Raw genomic sequence first — 19,876 nt, forward strand, 5'->3', positions numbered from 1 at the left:
AGCTACTTCCGTATTAGTACTTACAGACCTGTCTCATTCTTTTTAATGTCTACAGAGTATTCAACAGTATGAATTTATCATGATGTCTTTAACCATTTCCCCACTCTTTTTGCATTTCATGCACACACACAGACACACAACTATACATGCATTTATATTGTCTTACGGGTAAGTAAACTAAGTACCTAAAATTGCATAAATTGATATTTGATAATAATCGTGTTTATGCAAGGAAGGGATCAAAAGACTATCAAATATCACATACATAGACATCTTCACTATTGACTTATGTCTACTACTGGTGAATAGACCATCTCCAATGTCTCCAAAATCAGAGATATTAAGATTCCCGTTTAGTTGAAGATACATCATAAATTAAGCTACAGCATCCTTGAAACTCTGTAAGCCCATAGACATAGATTTATGTAAATGAAAAACTAGGATTCAATTTACAATTTATATTTTTACAGAACAGGTTATGTATTCTCCACTAATCAGATTTTATGTCAGAGTCCTGACAGGAAACAGATGGCATTTTCCAATGGGGAACTGAGAAGAATTTAAGGAAGGGACCAATTGCAGTGGTGTATCGGGGTTCAAGGAAACCAGAATGGGATAGGGAAGCACTTTTGGGCTAGAACAGAGAGCCTTTGCCACTCCTGCGCCCGAGGGTCAAGAGACAAGAGAGTTATTGGGCACAGAGAGTAAGTCCAGCTGTAAGACGGGCCACCTGCAGGAACTGTGGCTTTGTGGAGGGACCCAGCCGACCTTCAGCAGCCAGAGGAGAAGAGCTGGGGGAAAACATCTGGCCTCACTCTTTATCCTGTAGTTTTGCTGAATCTGGCAACCATAGGTGGGGAAAAGTAGAGAGTCAATCTGGAAGGGCAAATGGAGAATCGTCCTCTTACCTGAAGGAGCAGTGCTGTACTGTGCTCATTAGTAGCTGTGTCTGTGGACCTTGGGGCAAAGCCAGTCGCCAAGAACCACAGACAATGTATTTATCCAATCATGATAATGAGTTCATTAAGTCAGCTCTGAAAGTTGCCCACATCTTGGCTTATAATTCCAATTATATAGAAAAGAGACTACATATAAAAAGAGTCAATAAAAACGAAAAAGCAAACTTTTCATTAAAAGAGTCAATAAAAATGAAAAAGTAAAAACATCCCCTTGTTGTCCCCTCTCATTAGTATTTGGTTTCTTTATTATTCCAGCCCATGGGTCTGCAAATAGGATATGGCATCAGGAGCTGAATGGAATGTCTCTGTCCAGGCGTTAGGAGAAAAATGCCATTATGAATAGAGGCTAAACAGACCAGAGAATGCAAGAGGTATAACTTGAGCAAAGGGTGGGAACCAACCTTACATTTATAATAAATATTATATTAATTCATGACAGAAACAACATACAAAGAAGAATATGGATGGGGCCGATAAGAAAGCAGAGTCCTTCACAAATCAATATAATTGAATAGTAGTCTGGTAATTCCTAAGCAAGCAATCTTCTTTATGAATAAAATTGTTTTTAATTTATAAGCAAATAGAAAAAAATTAAAGAAGGAGCACCTGCAGTTATTCTTACTTTAAAATAATAAATCCGAGGGGCACCTGGGTGGCACAGTCAATTGGGTATCTGACTCTGGTTTCAGCTCAGGTTGTGATCTCAAGGTCGTGGATCGAGCCCCCCTTTGGGCACCTCGCTCAGCGCAGAGTCTGCTTGGGACCCTCTCCCTTTCTCTCTGCCCCTCCCCACTGCGTGCTCGCGCCCTCTCTCTCTCTCTCTCTCCAAGTAGATATATAAATCTTTTAAAAAATAAAAATAATGACAAATCTGATCAGATGAGGGGAGAAAAAGAGCCCCAAGGAAGCACTAAGATTTTAGAGGTTTGGAAACTATTTTTCCCCTTAAAAAGTCTTTTTTAACTTAAAGACAGATCCTATTTATTCCATTTCCATAGTTCACCTATTTACTGTCAAAATATGACATTTTTTATAGGTTTAACATGTTATACTTTTTATTATAAAATTTGTTTTTCAAAAAAGTCCTGAGGAAGAAAAATTATTTTAAGGTCTGCCATTCGGCTCAACAGCTGTAAGAGAGTTTGAACTCATTTTTAGGGAGGAGCAGCCGCATCCCTTGATGCCTGGGGCAGTCCAAGATTCCGGTTGCCAAATAATGACCCGCATAGCATAGTGACCTGCCTGGGATAGATCACTTTTTAACGCACCCTCTTTATGTGACGATAAAATTTTTTTAAAAGATTTTATTTATTTGAGAGAGAGTGAGTGAGTAAGAAAGAGAGCACAAGCCAGGGGGGAACAGGCAGAGGGAGAGGGAAAAGCAGACCCCACTGAGCAGGGAGCCTGATGCAGGGCTCAATCCCAGGACTCAGGGGTCATGACCTGAGCCAAAGGCAGACACTTAACCAACTGAGCCACCCAGGCGCCCCTCTATGTGACAAAATTATTTTCAGTAATAATCATAAAAAAAGAAGACGACTAGCAAAAAAAAAAAAAAAAAGTGAAATTTTTTATTATATTATTTATTATATTATTTTTTTATTTCTTTTTTTTTAAAGATTTTATTCATCTATTTAAGAGAGAGAGAGAGGGGTACCTGGGTGGCTCAGTCGTTAAGCGCCTGCGTTCGGCTCAGGTCATGATCCCAGCGTTCTGGGATCGAGCCCCATTCAGGCTCCTTGCTCAACGGGAAGCCTGGTTCTCCCTCTCCCACTCCCCCTGCTTGTGTTCCCTCTCTTGCTGCCTCTCTCTCTGTCAAATAAATAAATAAAATCTTAAAAAACAAAAAAAGAGAGCACGTGAGAGGGAGCACCAGCAGGGAGCTGAGCAGGGAGCCCGACCTGGGGCTTAATCCCAGGACCCCGGATCATGACCTGAGCCAAAGGCAGATGCTTAACTGACTGAGACACCCAGGCGCCCCTCATATTATTTATTTCTAAAAATAATCATGTCAATAAAAAACAAAATAAACATTATAGTACAAAAAAAGGATTGAATTAATGTTGTTTAGTTACATTATAGTAGGTCTTTTTTAAAAGGAGGGGGACGTATAAGGAAAGGCTTCCAAAAATTGTGACTACAAGGGGGTAACACAAGGGTCTTTGCAGTGATGGAACGAGTCTGTGTCTCGATTGTGGTGGTGATTACACAAACCCGCACGTGATAAAATTGTGCAGAACTATATACGCACCCACAAACGAGTGCACGCAAAACTAATGAACACGGAATGAGGGCTGTGGACTGCACCAAGGCCAATTTCCTGGTTTTGATATTACACTATAGTTAGGTTAAGATTCCAGCGTGGGGATAAGTGGGTGAAGAGTATCAGATCTCTGTGCACTATTTTACAACTTTCTGTGAATCTGTAATTATTTCAAAAATTTAAAAATTATTTTAAAGTTTACATACTGTGTGATTCCATTTTTTTAATATATACTCAGAAAGACAAAAGTATGGCAGCAGAGAACAGACAGTGGTTGCCAGGAGTAGGGAAAGGAAGGACTACAAAGGAATAGTAGCCCTGGGAGATTTGGGGGTGATGGAACAGTCCTGTATCCTGATTGTGGTTGTGGTTACATGAATCTATACATGCATTAAAATTCGTAGACTTGTATACCAACAAAATGTCAATTTTATTGTATGTTCATTTTAAAAAAATTTTGTCATCATCTTAAATATTTTTTGAAAACTGTTGAAAGCTTTGGAATTAGTCGCTTTCACTTCAATATTGGATATCGATCTCACTTATATGAGGAATCTAAAAAAACAAAACAGAAACAGACTGGTAGTAGATTTGGGAAGCAATCTGTTAGTTACCAGAAGGGGGAGGGGCTCGGGGTGAAGAGGGTTTAGAGGTACAAACTTCCAGTTATTAAATAAGGAAGTCATGGGCGCCTGGGTGCCTCAGTTGTTAAGCGTCTGCCTTCAGCTCAGGGCATGATCCCGGCGTTCTGGGATCGAGCCCCACATCAGGCTCCTCCGCTGGAAGCCTGCTTCTTCCTCTCCCACTCCCCCTGCTTCTGTTCCCCCTCTTTGCTGGCTGTCTCTCTCTCTCTCTGTCAAAGAAATAAATAAAATCTTTAAAATAAATAAATAAAAAAAATAAAATAAAATAAGTAAGTCACCAGGATATAATGTACAGCAAGGGAATATAGTCAATAATATTGCAATAGTTTCATATGGTGACAGATGGTATCTTATCATGGGGATCATTTCATAATGAAAATATCAAATCACTATGATGTACACCTGAAACTAATAGGATACAGTATGTCAATTATACTTCAATAAATAAGTAACTGTTGGGATGTTAGGCATGTTAGTCTTAGTTACCTTACCCGTAAAATAGTAATATTAATATTCATCTAATGATAATGTATGTAAAGACCTTAGCATATTGCCTAGCACTGGGAAAGCACTATTGAATAACATTACTTATTTTTATTTAGTTTTTATTTTGGGAATTCATTCTGTAAGGAAATTTAGAATAAGCAGAGGAAATTACTGGATGTTTTTCATGAAAAATTGCATTTCTTAGAACACACCCTTTGCTTTATCTGATTCAAGCTTTTCACTGAGCTATTTTATAACTCAATTTGTAGATATGTGATAGCAATGCAGAATAACTATCTAGTGTCGTGCAAATAAATTCTATGGTGGAATTGTGGTGGTTTAAATTGACTTTCCCCACACCCCTGAACCACCCCCCACCAGTGGAAAATGTCAGTTTTGTGTCCCTATGTAACATTTCTCGACTCCATATAAAATGGTGGTTCTTTTGATTTTTCCTTTGAATCAGTTACACTGTATTTTCAGTTTTCTCACTGAATAATGAATTAAGCGAAATCTTTAACATGGGTTCATTTTATATCTGCTCGAGAGTCATGATTTTACCATTTTTAGAAATCTATCCTTTAACAGTTTTACAGCTGGAAAATGCTGAAAGACAATGTGAAATTGTAATAAAATCAATCTGCTCAGCATCTTTTATACTAAGTCATTTTGGCTATTCTTAATTATCTGGAATTTTAGTGTCTTATAAATAGATTGTCATGATAACCAAATAAACTTTTTGTTCCCCTTATTAATAATGCTTTGAACAGAGGACGTCCTTAATAAATATTTGCTAAGTGCATCAATAGAATTGGTATTTCATCTGAGGTCCCTCAATCAGGTGGAAAGATAGCCCTTAACTTTTGTACACCTTTCCCCCACCACTACGCCCCAAGAAATCATCCTTTGCATTGTTTTCTCTTTAGAGTTTCCAAAAAAAAAAAGAAAGAAAGAAAGAAAGAAAGAAAGAAAGAAAGAAAGAAAGAAAGAAAAAAAGAAAGAAAGAAAAAAAAGAAAAGAAAACTTTCCTTTTTATGGTCACCATCAAAACCACTGACATCCCCGGCAGAGGTGAGGAGAAGTGCCTGTAGGCAGGCACTCACCTAAAAGTGGGAATACTTGGAAGGTCTGAAGGGAAACTGAATGCTTGGAAAGAATCAAAATAAAATTTCAAGTGAGGGGGGAAAAAAGGAGGAATGAAAAAATAGTTCTAATTGGATAAAAGTAAAAGATTTTTCAAAAAGCAGCTGGGTGGGTCTAAGAAAGGATTTACCTGCCTGCCCACCACGAAGCGGCCGCAGAGCCCTCGCTGATTTCATGTACTCCTTAGTGAGGACAGAATGATTATGCCTTGGCTCAGTTTTAAAACAGGAAGAATGAAGGTTTTAAATCACTGTTTTATTGAAGGAAAAAAACGTAGTCTGCACCAGAGGATTCAAAAAACCCAGGAAGTGAAATGTAGCCAACTGCTGCCTGGGGGCATAAGGGGGCCTGGTCTGTGCCTGGATCCAGACCAAGTCTGTTTCAAGTTGATTTGATTGAGAATTTCACTTTGAAAAGAGTACTTCACAGGACCTTTGGGAGCTGTCAAATGCTGCCCCGGGGCAGAAGATTAACTGCTCTGTGGACCAGCAGGGAGAAGCCTAGTAAATCAGAGGCCCCTTGTTTGTGGGTCTGTGGGCTTACAGGTGGCAATGTAACGGGCTGTGCCTCTCTGCGGGCGCCTGTGGGACTTCACAGTTTATGGGTCAGAACTAACCGTGTGCATGGAAAGGAGCGTTTGAATCCATTTTCCAAACTGCGGATTGAAAAATGGGCCTCAATGAGCCTGCAAATGAAAAGTTTTCTCGAATTATCTGTCTTCTGGAAGGATCCCCAGGAAGCTGGTAGCAGTGGTGGCTTCTGGGGAGGGGAACAGCCCTTTTGTGTCTTATTGAAGGGGGGCGGTCAAGTGTAGCAGTTAAGAGCGTGACACTGGAAGCTGTGGTCTGTCCTTTCGTAGGGCGGGTTTTCAACCTGCAATGGTCTCAGTTGTGAAATGGGGATTATAATGAGGATTAAACGAGTTAATTCTATGGAAAGTGGAACAATGAACATAGTACTTATTCAACTATTGGCTTTTATCGTTACATGTATTTGCACGTATTACTGAAAATAATGTTATGTTTTTATAAAGCATTAGAAATATTTCTATAAAGCAAATAATTGTCTTATAATCTCTCAGTTTTCTGGGACTTTCTTTTTATAAATAACGTATTCTTACAGTTAGACATAACTCTAATGCTCCTTCCTCCCTCTGTCTCCCTTCTTTGCATTTCTCTTCCATGATTCTGCTCTGCCAGCCCAGGGCTCCCTTTAAATGTGGGGTGGCCGGGAAGTGGGAGGGATCTTTTCTATCAGTTAGCCACCCCCCCCCAGCCTGGTTCTCCAGATAGCACCTGACTGCTCCCCAGAGAGTTTATCAGTAGTAGAGGAAATGAAATAATATTTACTATCCCTCAGGCAATCCCCTGCATTGCAGGCACTCGCAAAAGAGAGGAAGGTGCTGTCTTCCTCCATTTTATTGTGCAATTAGTAAAGGCAAGGGAATGCCTTCTCAAATGTATGCCCAAGGGCATGGATGTTAAATAGAACCACTACCCTCCTTTCTTCATTAAAAAAATTTTTCAAATATACAAAGAGGTAGAGAAAATAGCATGATGAGCCCCCATATATCAAACACCTAGATTTAACAGTTAACTTTGCTATATTTGCTCCTTGTTTTTGTTTTTTTAGTATTTTTTAAAGATTTTATTTATTTATTTGAGAGAGAGAGAGCAAGCGAGCGTGCAAGCGGGGGGGGGGGTGAGGGGGACAGAGAGAGAGGGAGAAGCAGGCTGCCCACTGAGCAGAGAGACCAATGTGGGGCTTGATCCCAGGACCCTGAGATCATGACCCGAGCCCAAAGGCAGATGCTTAACCAGCTGAGCCACCCAGGTGCCCCTGCTTCTTGTTTTAAACAAAATTATAGAGCATGACTCTTTTCCCTTCTTTTTTTTTTTAAAAAAAAACAGCTTTATTTAGGTATACTTCACATAGCATACAATTCACCCATTTAAAGAGCACAATTTAATGTTTTTTAGTATATTTATGGATATGTCCAACCATTACCACAATCCAAAAACATCGTCATCGCCCTAAAAAGAAACTTTAAATCCTCGAGCTGTTAACACCACTTCCCACCACATCCCTAGCCCTAGTCAACTACTAATCTACTTTCTGTCTCTATTACACATTTTGTCTGCCCTAGATGTTTCATATAAGTGGAATCATAATATATGGCCTTTTGTTACTGGCTACTTTCATTTAACATCATGTTTTCAAGGTTTACCCCTGTTGTGGCATGAGTCAATACTTTATGGCTGAATAATATCCCATTGTTCAGAAATACCATATTTTATTTATCTATTCATCGGTTGATGGATATTTGGGTTTTTTCCTACTTTGGGACTACTATGAATAAGGCTGCTATGAACATTGGTCTACAAGTAACATGACATTTTACCCCTAATTTTTTTATATTCATCTCAAAGAGATGAGGACATTTCCCTGCATAACCACAGTAGCATTCAAATTAGCAATCATCTAATAATCAATTAAAATATAAGTTTCTTTGATTTCCTCAAAATCTTTTATTTGTTCAAATCAGGATCCAGTCCGTACAGCACTTTAATATATTAGCATTTGGTTGTTATGTCTCTCGAATATCTTTTAATAGAAGAATGCCATCCCAACTGCCTTTTTTCCTGACCTTGGCTTGAAGAACAGCCACATCCTCCTTTAAATCACCTTCTGGTTGGGGGGCCTGGGGAGCTCAGTCAGTTAAGCATCTGATTCTTGATTTTGGTCAGGATGGAGCCCATGGGATCAAGCCCTGAGTCAGGGTCGGTGCTCAGTGGGGAGTCTGCTTCAGGATTCTCCCTCTCCCTCTCCCCTCCCCCCATGCTCACGCATGCACTTTCTCTCTCTCTTAAGTAAATTAATCAATCTTTAAAAAAAAATAAATCACTTCTGGCAGCCTATGAGAAAACAGTAGATGGGGCTTCCAATAGCCTCAATTCTAGTTAGGTTCATTCATTGTTTTTGTAGTGAGTTTGAACCTCAGTCCACAAAATAAGTGTCACTTTTTTTTCTATATAGAACTTCCTTTGAGCCGTGCCCTATTCTACTAAATGGTGGAAACTTAATCATTATAAGAGTGGACTTTCACCTTTCCCCAGGGTGGTGTCCAAGTTCCTGGGGGTTTACAGAGTGTAGACACATGGGGAGGGGGGGTCTTGGGTTCCTGGATTGCCATCTCTCCACCGCATCCACTGAGACATCCAGATGGCCCTCTGTCCACTCAGCGCTAGATCAGGTCAGCCTGGAACATGGTGTCCTTAGGTCACCTGGCTCTTTGGGCCTTGTCAATGTATTCTTGAGCATGTAAGAAATATTCTATGGCTCCAATTTTCAGCGGGCAAATTAGGCACTCCATGGGGCCATTTTACGTCTGCTTGTCCAGACCTGTGCAGTATCATATGGCCTCCAGCTACAGGTGGCTGCCGAACATGAAAATGAAATATAGCTACTCCAGGATGTGCTATGACTGTAAAATACACACTAAATTTCAAAGACTTCGTACAGAGAATACAAAATATCTCATGCATGATTTCTATATTGATTACATTTGGAAATAATATTTGAATATATTGGGTTAGATTAAATATTTTATTACAACTCATTTCTTTTTACTTTCTTTAATGTGGCTACTTACTAGAACACTGAAAATTCCATATGTGGCTCCAATTAGGTTTCTGTTGGACAGCGTGCTGGTCTAGACTCTCCACATGGCCATTTCTTCCGTACTCGTCTAAAGCCACGCCGAAGCAGGGAGAGTTCTGGTATTTTATTAACTGGGCAAGCTCTATTCTGGAATGGGATTCAGCAGAGTGCGATTCACCAGGGATTCACCAGGCCCCCTTCCTGGGAGGGAACTCACACCAGTATCTCACTTATTTTCTTTTTCCTCAATTTTCCTTTCTCTTCCCAATTCGACCATAATCAGTCAAGGGCTGGCTTCTAAATGTGTTGTGTATACCCCACCTGAGCTTTTGCAAGTCAAAAGCCCATCATTTGACCCTGGTTCTACTGTATTATTCTTACCCCGAGGCTGTCTGTGCACCACCCCAGCTGCTGCCAGGATGGGAGAGCTATTACAAAGGAACAGGAAATACTAAGCACGAAAACTGCTTAGTTACTGTACCAAACATCGCCCATTACCTGTCATTCCAGAAACGTACTGTGCAATGATTCTGTGTCAAATGCTCTGCGAGAATCTGGGAATACCAAGATGAATGAGACCCAGCCCCTACTCTTAGAAAGAACAGGCCTCGTGGGTGATTGAAGAATGTAAACCCATAGGCGCAGCGGAACGTTAGAGGCACCGTGGCTGAAACACTGCTCAGGACACTGTAAGGCCCAAGGAAAGGGCTAGACTGGCCAATTCTGCTACAGGGCAGGGGCAGAGCAACCGGAAATGCAGATCAAAGCACTGTGGAAACTAAACACTTTATTATGGACTGTTCTAGTGTCTAAGGAAAAATCTCTTTCTGGGCCTTGGTTCCAACTGAAAATAATGCGGACGATTCTGAGCCATTCTCTTTCCCTCAGAGCACTGCTGCGAAGGGGATACGTTCATCAAATATACCAAACTGTTAGCATGGTTGGGCATTGGTGGTGGGATTATGGGAGACTATTTTTCTGTTCTTAATATTCTGAATTACCCAATTTTATATAATGAACAAGTATTACTTTTATAGTCCGTAAAAAAAAAAAAAAAGAACAATTTTATTTTAAATTTTGCCTTTGCTGCCAAACATCTTGAACTAGTGGTCTATACTGGCTCCCTCTAGCTCCTCCCCATCCTCTGAATCCAACCATTGTAATCTGGCTTCCACCCCCTCATCCAAAGGTCTCCAATGGCCTCCCAGTTGCCAAGGCCAATGACCTCTTTTCAACCTTTGTCCAACTTGACTTCTCCACATCATTAACACAGCTCCTTAAACTTTCTGAAAAAGCTTTAAGTTATAGTAGTAATGTACCCGTACTACAGAAAATTAAAAAAAAAACAAAACCCCAGGATCTACGATTGCCACCACCATAATACAACCATGGCCATTTTGGTGTATTTCCTCCTAATCTTTTTACTTTAGCTTATTTTTACATCATTATGGCATAAATGTATACCCAGTTTTGAATTTACCACCTCCTGGAAACTCTTCTTATTTCCACAAAACAATTCTTTCCTGGGTTTCCCACAAGTCACCCATCTCTCAAGTTTATACACTAATGCACTAATGTGCATAAAATTTCCTAAAGTGTTTGTTAAAATGCAGATCCCTGGACTCCACTCTACCTGCTCGTTCATATTCTATTTCATTAGGATTGATTTGGCCCCAAGAACGTACATTTTCAGCTTTCTGTAGCATGTGGTCCAAAGACCATATCGAAAAACACAGCACTGGACACACATCTTCACAGCAAACAGCTAACCAAGCAACCCCCAAACCAAACAATCTTGCAAACCCAAACCACTGTTTCCTAATCATCAAATTCTCTAGGGCTAGGATCTGAGTATCTGTATAATTTTTACACCCTCCTTGTGATTCTGATGAATCACTGCCTTAACTACAACCATACTATTCGGTTTGCATTTCCCTGAACACATAGCTCACTTTCAAGTCTCAGAGCCTTTGGCTGTTCCCTTGGCCTGGATTTAATTCCTCGTCACATTGGCCCTTGAGCCTAGCTCAAAGGGGATCTCTCCTATGAAACCGCACCGAGGCCCCTCTTCCATTTCTTCCATTTCCTTTCCCACTCACAAATTAAACTTAGTCATTTAATGTCTACGTCTTTAGGCTGGGCAATGAGCTATCTGGATGTATGAGTTCCCATTTCTGAGGAATAAATTACTCCAAGACTTAACAGCTTGAAAGGACAATAAACATTTATGACCTCACGGATCTCACAGCATCTGAGTTTAAGGATCAGAAGCAGCTTCTTTGGGTAGTCTCTCACAAAGTGTGCTCCAGGTGTAGGCCATGGCTGCAGTCATGTGAAGGCTTGACTGGGGCTAGAAAACCCCCTTTCAGATGGCACGCTCAAGTGGCTCCCGAGTTGGAACTGTCTGTTGGCAGAAGGCCTCAGTTCCCCTCCCCAGGGATCTCCTCGGGGCAGCCAAGCACGTCCTCACAACATGATCTTTGACTTCCTTCAGAGCAGGTAATCCAAGAGAGAGCAAGGTGAAGCCTGCAAAATCTTTTATGACTTAGCCTTGAAGGTCACATACCATCACGTCTACAGGATTCTATTAGTCACACAGGCTAGCCATGACATAGCGTGGAAGATTATGCAAGGATATAAATACCAGGAGGTGAAAATCATTTGGGTTCATCTTTGAGGCTGACTACCACAGTGAATATCTATTCTTTTTCTCTGTCCATCACCCCTTTCTCATGCATTTCATGTTGTACAACTGGAGTTGAACCTTCCTCATCTGAGGGGGAAGCAGGTAACCTAAGCATGGCTGATTTGAATATTCTATTCTCCTGGCCAGAGTGATCAATCAAGTGGGCATGCCATCAACTGAAGCCAGTCAGAATCTTCCTTGATTCTAGATGGATTCTGAGGGAGAGAGGGGCTCTATTCTTCTGCTATTTTGATCCCTAAGAATGACTTAAGCTGAAGCTTCTTATGGCCATTGGTTCAGGTTATATTGGAGGCGGCTATCTTTAGTAAGGGAAAATGAGGCCAGCACGCAAAGAGAGACAGAGGAGCAGAGATGAAAAGAGAAAAGGGAGTCCTGATGAAATAATTTGAACTCCTTTGATCCGTCTATGCCTGAAATGTTTGCTCAGACTTTCCAGTTATGTGAATCAACACATTTCATTTTTGGTTCAAGCTACTTTAAGTTGGATTCCTACTACCTACAAGCAAAACAACTCCCAACAAACGAGCAGGATCCATATCTTATTTCTCTTGAGTTTCCAGCGTTGGGTTCAATTTCTGGTCTCAATTCAAATTTGATGAATAAATAAATAAATAATTATATTTTTATATAAAATCAATCTGATATATGCAAATATTGGGGATTTTGAAAAAAAGAATTTGCAACTTACCAAGTAACAGTTATAAGAACACTGAAAGTCCTAGAACCTTGAAATTTTTGTGGATCTGGCAGCCCCCAGAGCCATGATGTTAGTCTGCTGAGCTCATGGTTAGTTTCCTGTAGTTCTGTGATGTGGCTGAGTGAGTGGTTTGTCAGGATCCTGAATATACACAGAACTAGGAAGAAAAAAGAGAGTAAGAGGAGATGCACACCATATTCCCTCCATGACAGGAAATGGAGAAAGGCCCTGAGTGGACCTCCGAACACTCAACGTCTGTGAGATGTGGGTAAAATTATGTTGCAGGAATTAAAGCAAGTAAATGGTAATGGACATCCATAGAATGCTGGCTGTGGGCTGGTGGTTTCTGTCCCTTCCTGAAGAACAATGTCCCGGGAGGAACTTGCAAAAGCAAGGCACAAGATCAGATTTATAACTGCAGGTAAAGAGTTCACCAGATAACTGTGCCAGTGATCAGATTATCCAACTCTTGGGCGCCTGGGTGGCTCAGTCAGTTAAGCGTCTGCCTTCGGCTCAGGTCATGATCCCAGGGTCCTGGATCGAGTCCCACTTTGGGCTCCCTGTTCAGTGAGGAGTCTGATTCTCCCTTTACCCTTCTCCCCTGCTCGTGATCTCTCTCTTACTGTCTCTCTCTTTCTCAGGAAATAAATAAAATCTTAAAAAAAAATATTATCCAACTCTTGCCCTGGCTGAGGGATTAAAAGGAACAGAGAAAAATACAGCTTCATGCAGGGATGTCTTGCTGTGACTTACATCAGTAACCTCACACGTGTGAACGGTTGATCTAGTATGGGATGACCTAGGGAGGTAGAAAAGGAAGGAAGTGAAATGTGGAAGAGAGAAAAACAGCTTGTCTGCTGCCTGCCTTTTTCTTCAAAGTCTTCTAATACTCGGCAGCTTTGTTGCGTCTAGGAGAACTGTTATACACATCATCGACCAAGTGACAGGTCTTTATTTTTAATTCATCGCAGAAGCCCTGCTGCCCAAATGCCTGACAGAAAGATCTCTTGTTGGCAAGGGCCTTTTCTCAAGCCAAGGAAAACCACAGAATTCCTTAGTTTTCCCCGTGGGCTCTCACAGCAAGTCCAGTTTTCTTTAACTCTATAAACTCCTGTGGCTGCTGTCACATAGCGATGGCTAGGTTTCAGAAAGGAGACTCTGGTTTCTGACAACGAGAGCAGGGATTCTAGAGTCAGGCTGCCTGGATTCAAATCCCTGCCTGTCCACTTCCTCACTCTGTATGATCTAGGACAGGTCACACTTTGTCCCCTCTTTCCTGGTCAGTAAAATGCAGTCAAGAATATGAGAATAGGGGGCACCTGGGTGGCACAGTCGGTTGAGTGTCTGACTCTTGGTTTTGGCTCAGGTTGTGATCTCAGGGTCGTGGGATGGAGCCTCGCATCAAGCTCCACGCTCAGCAAGGAGTCTGCTTCAGTGTTCTCTCTCCCTCTCTCCTCCCCCCGCTTGCTCTCTCTCTCTCTCTCTCTAAAATAAACAACTCTTAAAAGAAAAAAGGATATGATAATAGTATTTCTTCACAGAGCTGGGGCAAGTATTAGGGGAATACATGTATATGTTTATGTTTAGAGTTTAGGACATGTACTAAGACTTATATAATTGATTTATACTATTATTGTTATGCAGACAAAACACCATTTTTCTCTGTGAATCTTCCTTGAGTCTTTGTCATTGTAAGTACATTTTTTCTTTCTATTTGGCCTTCTTTTCTTTTTTTTTTTTTTTTTCATTAAATACATCTCATGGTAATTATTTGTGGACCAAAAGTTGGTTCACTGGCTTAAGCATGTTTGGTGGTACACCATTGTCAGTGTCTTGGTGGGGCCTCTGCCAGTTTGTGTCCATAGAACCTGGGCCTCCTCACCCTCCATAGGGCCACTGGGTGGTGAGATCCATGGAAGTCGGTGTCTGACCAAATTCCATGTGCAAACACTGATTAGCAAACAAGCACAAGAGTCCTTGTATGCTGCCTGAGCTCAAGGCTCCCGACCAGAACCTTGCGTGAAATGTTTGCTTGAACCAGATACTGTGTTGTCCTAAAGCAGGATCCAGCCACAGTTCTCATTGACTCGGGTGACAAAACCCTGCATTAAGTGGCAGGCACAGGACTGAACGAACACCCAGGCTGAGAGCACTGTTCTGGCCTCATTCAAAACTTATGTCCCATTCCTTCCTTCCTTCCTTCCTTCCTTCCTTCCTTCCTTCCTTCCTTCCTTCCTTCCTTCCTTTCTTTCTTTCTTTCTTTCTTTCTTTCTTTCTTTCTTTCTTTCTTTCTGAGAATGTATTCACTTATTTGTCAGAGAGAGAGCAAGCACAAGCAGGGGGAGTGGCAGACGGAGACAGAGGGAGAAGCAGGCTCCCTGCTGAGCAAGGAGCCCGATGCAGGACCCGATCCCAGGACCCTTGGATCATGACCTGAGCCGAAGGTAGACAATTAACTGACTGAGCCACCCGGGTGCCCCTGCCCCATTCCTTTAAAGGTGAGATTCCTGTTCAGTACGTGTACCTCAAAAATCATGCATTTCCCTAATATTCTTTCTAGCATCTCTTATGCTAAAGAATAAATCCTCTAGTGTAGATTCAGAAATGAATCGTTCAAGGAGCTGTAGTAGCCACAGATTCCAAGGCCAAGTTCTGATTAGAGCCCTTCAGTGCTCACAAACCACCCCCCGGAGTTTGTATTCCCCATTAGAGCACTTGAAAGTATTCATTAACAACTCCTAGGGTGAATATTAAAACTAACTTTTAAAGCACTCACATATATCTTGCTGTCTAAACTGCAGTATTTAAATTACGGCAATAATCACCAAATACCCGTGAAACCCTCAGACCGTAACTTGATTTTTTTTTAGGTGACAGTCTACCTATTAAGTCCGATTTTTTGAAGACCTTCATAGATTCCTCATTAAAGATGAATAACTTAAATAACATCAGCTGATGAAATACTTTCTTTGCAAGAAATCTTCACAGCTCTTGATTTCATAATTGCTGAAAAATGTGTTTTCAGACACGTGGTGGGTTGTAAGTGATTCTACATGTGACTCAGGCATTTCAGAGGTGACACTAGCTAGAGCTCTTTAATACCAGGATTATCAGTGGGAAACGGTCCCCAAAGAAATAGATTTTTGATGAAGCTTAAATATCAACATATTGGCATGGAAGATCTTTTAAACTCTTACTGTCTATAGATAACAACTTTGGTTTATGGTAAAAAGCCATGCAGCCAAAACAGTAGAACGGAGTTCAATGCCATGTTTATTTAGGACACACCTCACCCCCTTGCTTTTGGAATTGAGCTAAAAGTAGGTCACAGTAGGCAAAATATTAAAAGAAAATATAGATATTTATTTTTAGTGTCCTTGATGGTACATAAGTTTGGCTCTAGTTAATTGCACAGAGGGCAGCAGGGGGCATAGCTTTTCTGCAGGAAAAGAGAGAAGGCAGAAGGCAGGAAAGATTAAGAAGCACAATTGCCAAGGACAGGGTTTGTCTAGTGTGAAGTGGGTGGAATAGGGGCACCTGGCTGACTCAGTCCCTAGAGCATACAACTCTTGATCTTGGGGTTGTGAATTCGAGCCCCGTGTCGGGTGAGGAGATTACTTAAAAAAACAAAAATAAAATCTAAAATGCATGGTGTACCACTAAAAACCCAAGCCAAAGTTTTTAGTTTTTGTTTCTCGTTATTGTGTTGTTAGGGGAAATGAAGGAACCCCATGATTATGGAGGCATAGCAATTCACTGGGGTGTAAGCGTGAAGCTCCCAGCCTCCTCTGGTGGAATCCCCGGGCAGTGGGCTCCTTTTATACCTGACTGATATTCCCACCCAATTCTGTAACTTCCCAGTCCTATTTCTAATGCTCAGTCCCACTCATTTCTCAACTTCAATCTCAAGAACAAAGCAACCCCAAACTCCGATGTCAGTCTAGTGGGAGTGGGGGTGGGAGATGTGTCTGCCTCCACACATCCACCTTCTTCTTTCCTAGAGAGGACCACCCGAGGTTTGGGGGATGGAATGAGAGGCGGGATCTCCTCACTTGACTCCTTTGGGGAGGAGGGCAGGAGGGGCTGCGACCAGGTTGCTGCTGCCTCTCTAATGCTAACAGATTTTCTTCCCCACAATAGCTGCCCATCGTCACCCTCCCTGGGTCACATGTCCTGCCACACAGTCTCCTGACACGAGGTCTGGCTCAAGCTCAGCCTCTGTTTCTTTCTCTCAGCGCAGGCCTCGCCCTACCCAAGGGGCCGTCTTGTACAACATGCTCTTGGAGGTGGTACTGGCAAGGTGGCTCAGGCTCAGTTATGCTTTGTCTACTCCACTTAGAGGAAATTCTATCCTCGCAGTGCAAATGGTGGAAATGCGGTCTGGAGCCTCAGGAAGAGTGAATTAGAGCCCTTTGTAGGAGACAAGGGGAACAATAGAAAACCATCTGTCATTAACTCAAAGGAATGCATCATTCCTAGAAGTAATGCAATTGGGGGGGGGGGTGGATAGAGCAAACTCCCAACCCATCTCCTGATTCCAAGCAGTAATGTAATGCCCAGTACACAGACAGAGAACACATCAGATGCTTTAATTGGTGAAACCAGATACTGCATTTGATTTTAGCTAATAGGCAGAGAAGAGATAATGGTTCTACTTAAGCCACACCTTTCCCTTTCCCACTTGAGGTGGAAGCTACCACCTCCAGAGCTCCCCACACCTCTCCAGGGCTCTGAATCTTGCCCTGATAATGCTCTGAACTGTGCAAAAGCTCCTGAAAAAAAAAAATCTTTCTTACCGGAAATGATTAGGTTTTTTAAAAAAGATTTAATTATTTATTTATTTATTTATTTATTTGAGAGACGGAGAGAGAAAGGGTGGGCACGAGCAAGGGAAAGGGGCAGAAGGAGAGGGAGAAGCAGACTCCCCACTGAGCAGGGAGCCCAACTGGGGATCCCAGGACCCTGGGGTCAGGACATGAGCCCAAGGCAGACGCCTAACCTACTGAGCCCCCCAGGCACCCTGGAAATGATTAGTTTTGATTTCTTCTTCCTGAGGCCTGATTCAAATCTCTCCTTTGTGTACTAACTCACTAAGCTTAATTGTTTGGTTCCATCCCCCCAGCTCCCATATTTTCTGTACCTCTTTGGGAGTCCAGGGACAACTCTGGGGCTCAAGTGAATAGACTATTGTTTTTAACTTTTTATTATGGGAAATTTCCAAATCGTAGTAACCAAATTTCTACCATGGTTTCATAAATTGAGATCCTAATAAGGTTTATCTGCTTTATTTGATTGAAACATTTCTTAAAAGAGGCGGATTACACGAGGTGATTCTGTGAAACCAGACAGCTCCAAAATCATAGCAGTTTATAACTACTCAGGTTTATTTCCTGCTCACGTGAATTTCCATTATGAATTAGCTTCACATACTCTTCACTCCTGGCCATGGCCTGAAGAAACAGTTCCCGTTTGGGATACACCCACTTCCTGGCAGATGGAATGAGAAACGGTTAAAACACAATGACTTTTAAAATTTCTGCTCAGAAGTAGCAAATATCACATCTGCTCACATTTCATTGATCAAAGAAAATCACATGGCCAAAGCTGATGTCGGTGTGGAAAATGGAAGCATAATTCTCCCAGCAAGGACGGCCACATATATTGGGAATAATGCAATCTGTCATACCTTCTAAGTCTCTTTTAATGTTAGATTTCTCTCCTCATCTTTTTTCCCCCCAATTTACTAGTTGAAGAAATTGGGAAATTTGTGCTGTAGACTTTCCTACATTCTGGATTTTGCTAATTGCATCCCATGGCGTACTTGTTTAACACGTTCCTCTGTCCTTCTATTTCTTCTAAATCTGTCGTTAAATATATGGGCATATGCAAATTCAGGTTCAAATTTTTGGCGAGGATACTTCCCAGGTGGTCATGCATGTCATTAGTTATCTCTTTCTGTGTAACAAATCTTTCCCAAACTTTGTGGCTTAAAACAACCGTCATCATGTATTATCTCGTGGCTTCTATGGATCAGGGATTCATGCAGGGTACAGGGGGATGGCTTGTCTGCCTTATGATTTCTGGGGCCAAGCTGAAAAACTCAGAGGCTGGACTGAAATCACCAAAGGCTTGACTGAAGCTGAAGATTCCTCGTTCAAGCTGGTTCACTCACTTGGTTAGCAATTTGGTGTTAGCAAATGGGTTCTTTTTCTATGTGGGCTTGTCCATAGGGCTGCTTGGGCATCCTCACAACATGGTGGCTGACTTCCCCCACAGTGATTGATCTGAAAGACCAATGTCGAAGCAGCAATGTCTTTGATTACCTAGCTTGTGAATTCATACGCTGAATTCAATTGGTCACAGAATCATCCCTTATTCAGGGTGGGAAGTCTACACAAAGGCATAAATACCAAGGCATAAATTCACTGAGGGTCGGTCACCTTGGAGGCTGGAGGCTATATGTATCAAGTGGTTTTTGATGTTAAAAAAGATAAGTAGGAGCAATGGATAGCATGCTGTGTGGGACAGTGGTTTCCAGCATTTGAGATGTCGTGGTCTGGGAGAATTTCAGGGGGTAAATAGGTCAAAGTGGAACTACTAGATCTTTATTTTGTCATGTAAAGTCACTCAAAAAGAGCAACCCATTAATTCTACCACCATTATTTTTTCATTTTTTTTTTAAAAAAGGTCTTTTTTCTATAGAAGTACATTATCTCAGAGGGAAGAATCATCCGTTTTGTGGTGGAGCTAGAAGTGCTCCACAAATGTACCTTGAGAATCCACGTCAAAAACATTCTGTCGTCAAGTAGAGGATTCACATACTCGACCACCCCACAGTTCCACTCCCAGCCGTGGGCCCTGATGAAATGCATACATGCAGACGCCAGAAACCATGCGCAAGAGCATTCGAGCCAGTATGTTAATAATGGCCCTGCACTGGAAACAAACCAATGCCATCAACAGTGGCCAGATAGACAAACTGACATATATTCATACTGTATGCTTCCACATATGTGAAGTCCCCAGACAAACAATACTAAAGTACAGTGCTCTGGGGTGCATACTTACATGAAAAAAGTGGAAAAAAAAAAAAAAAGAATTAGAGTGTGATTGTTACAAAGATCAAGGGGCGCCTGGGTGACCTGCCTTTGGCTCAGGTCATGATCCTGGCATCCTGGGATAGAGCCCTGTGTCGGGCTCCTTGGTCTGCTTCTCCCTCTCCCTCTGCCTGCCGCTCTTCCTGCTTGTGCTTTCTCTCTCTCTCTCAAAGAAATAAATAAAATCTTAAAGGAAGAAAGGATAAAGTTAATGGTTATG

The 19,876-nt window shown here is 41.7% G+C and overlaps 2 pseudogenes; one reads left to right on the forward strand and one right to left on the reverse strand.

Moving 5' to 3' along the window:
- LOC123783256 (tetraspanin-17 pseudogene) overlaps window positions 1-19,876 on the forward strand; it is a 62,592-nt pseudogene that overhangs the window by 40,210 nt on the left and 2,506 nt on the right.
- LOC123783498 (U2 spliceosomal RNA) lies at window positions 17,023-17,203 on the reverse strand (annotated as a pseudogene).

The sequence above is a fragment of the Ursus americanus genome, chromosome 1 (genome assembly GCF_024610735.1).
Source record: "Ursus americanus isolate L20-20 chromosome 1, mUrsAme1.1.p, whole genome shotgun sequence".
NCBI classification, from domain to species: Eukaryota; Metazoa; Chordata; class Mammalia; order Carnivora; family Ursidae; genus Ursus; species Ursus americanus.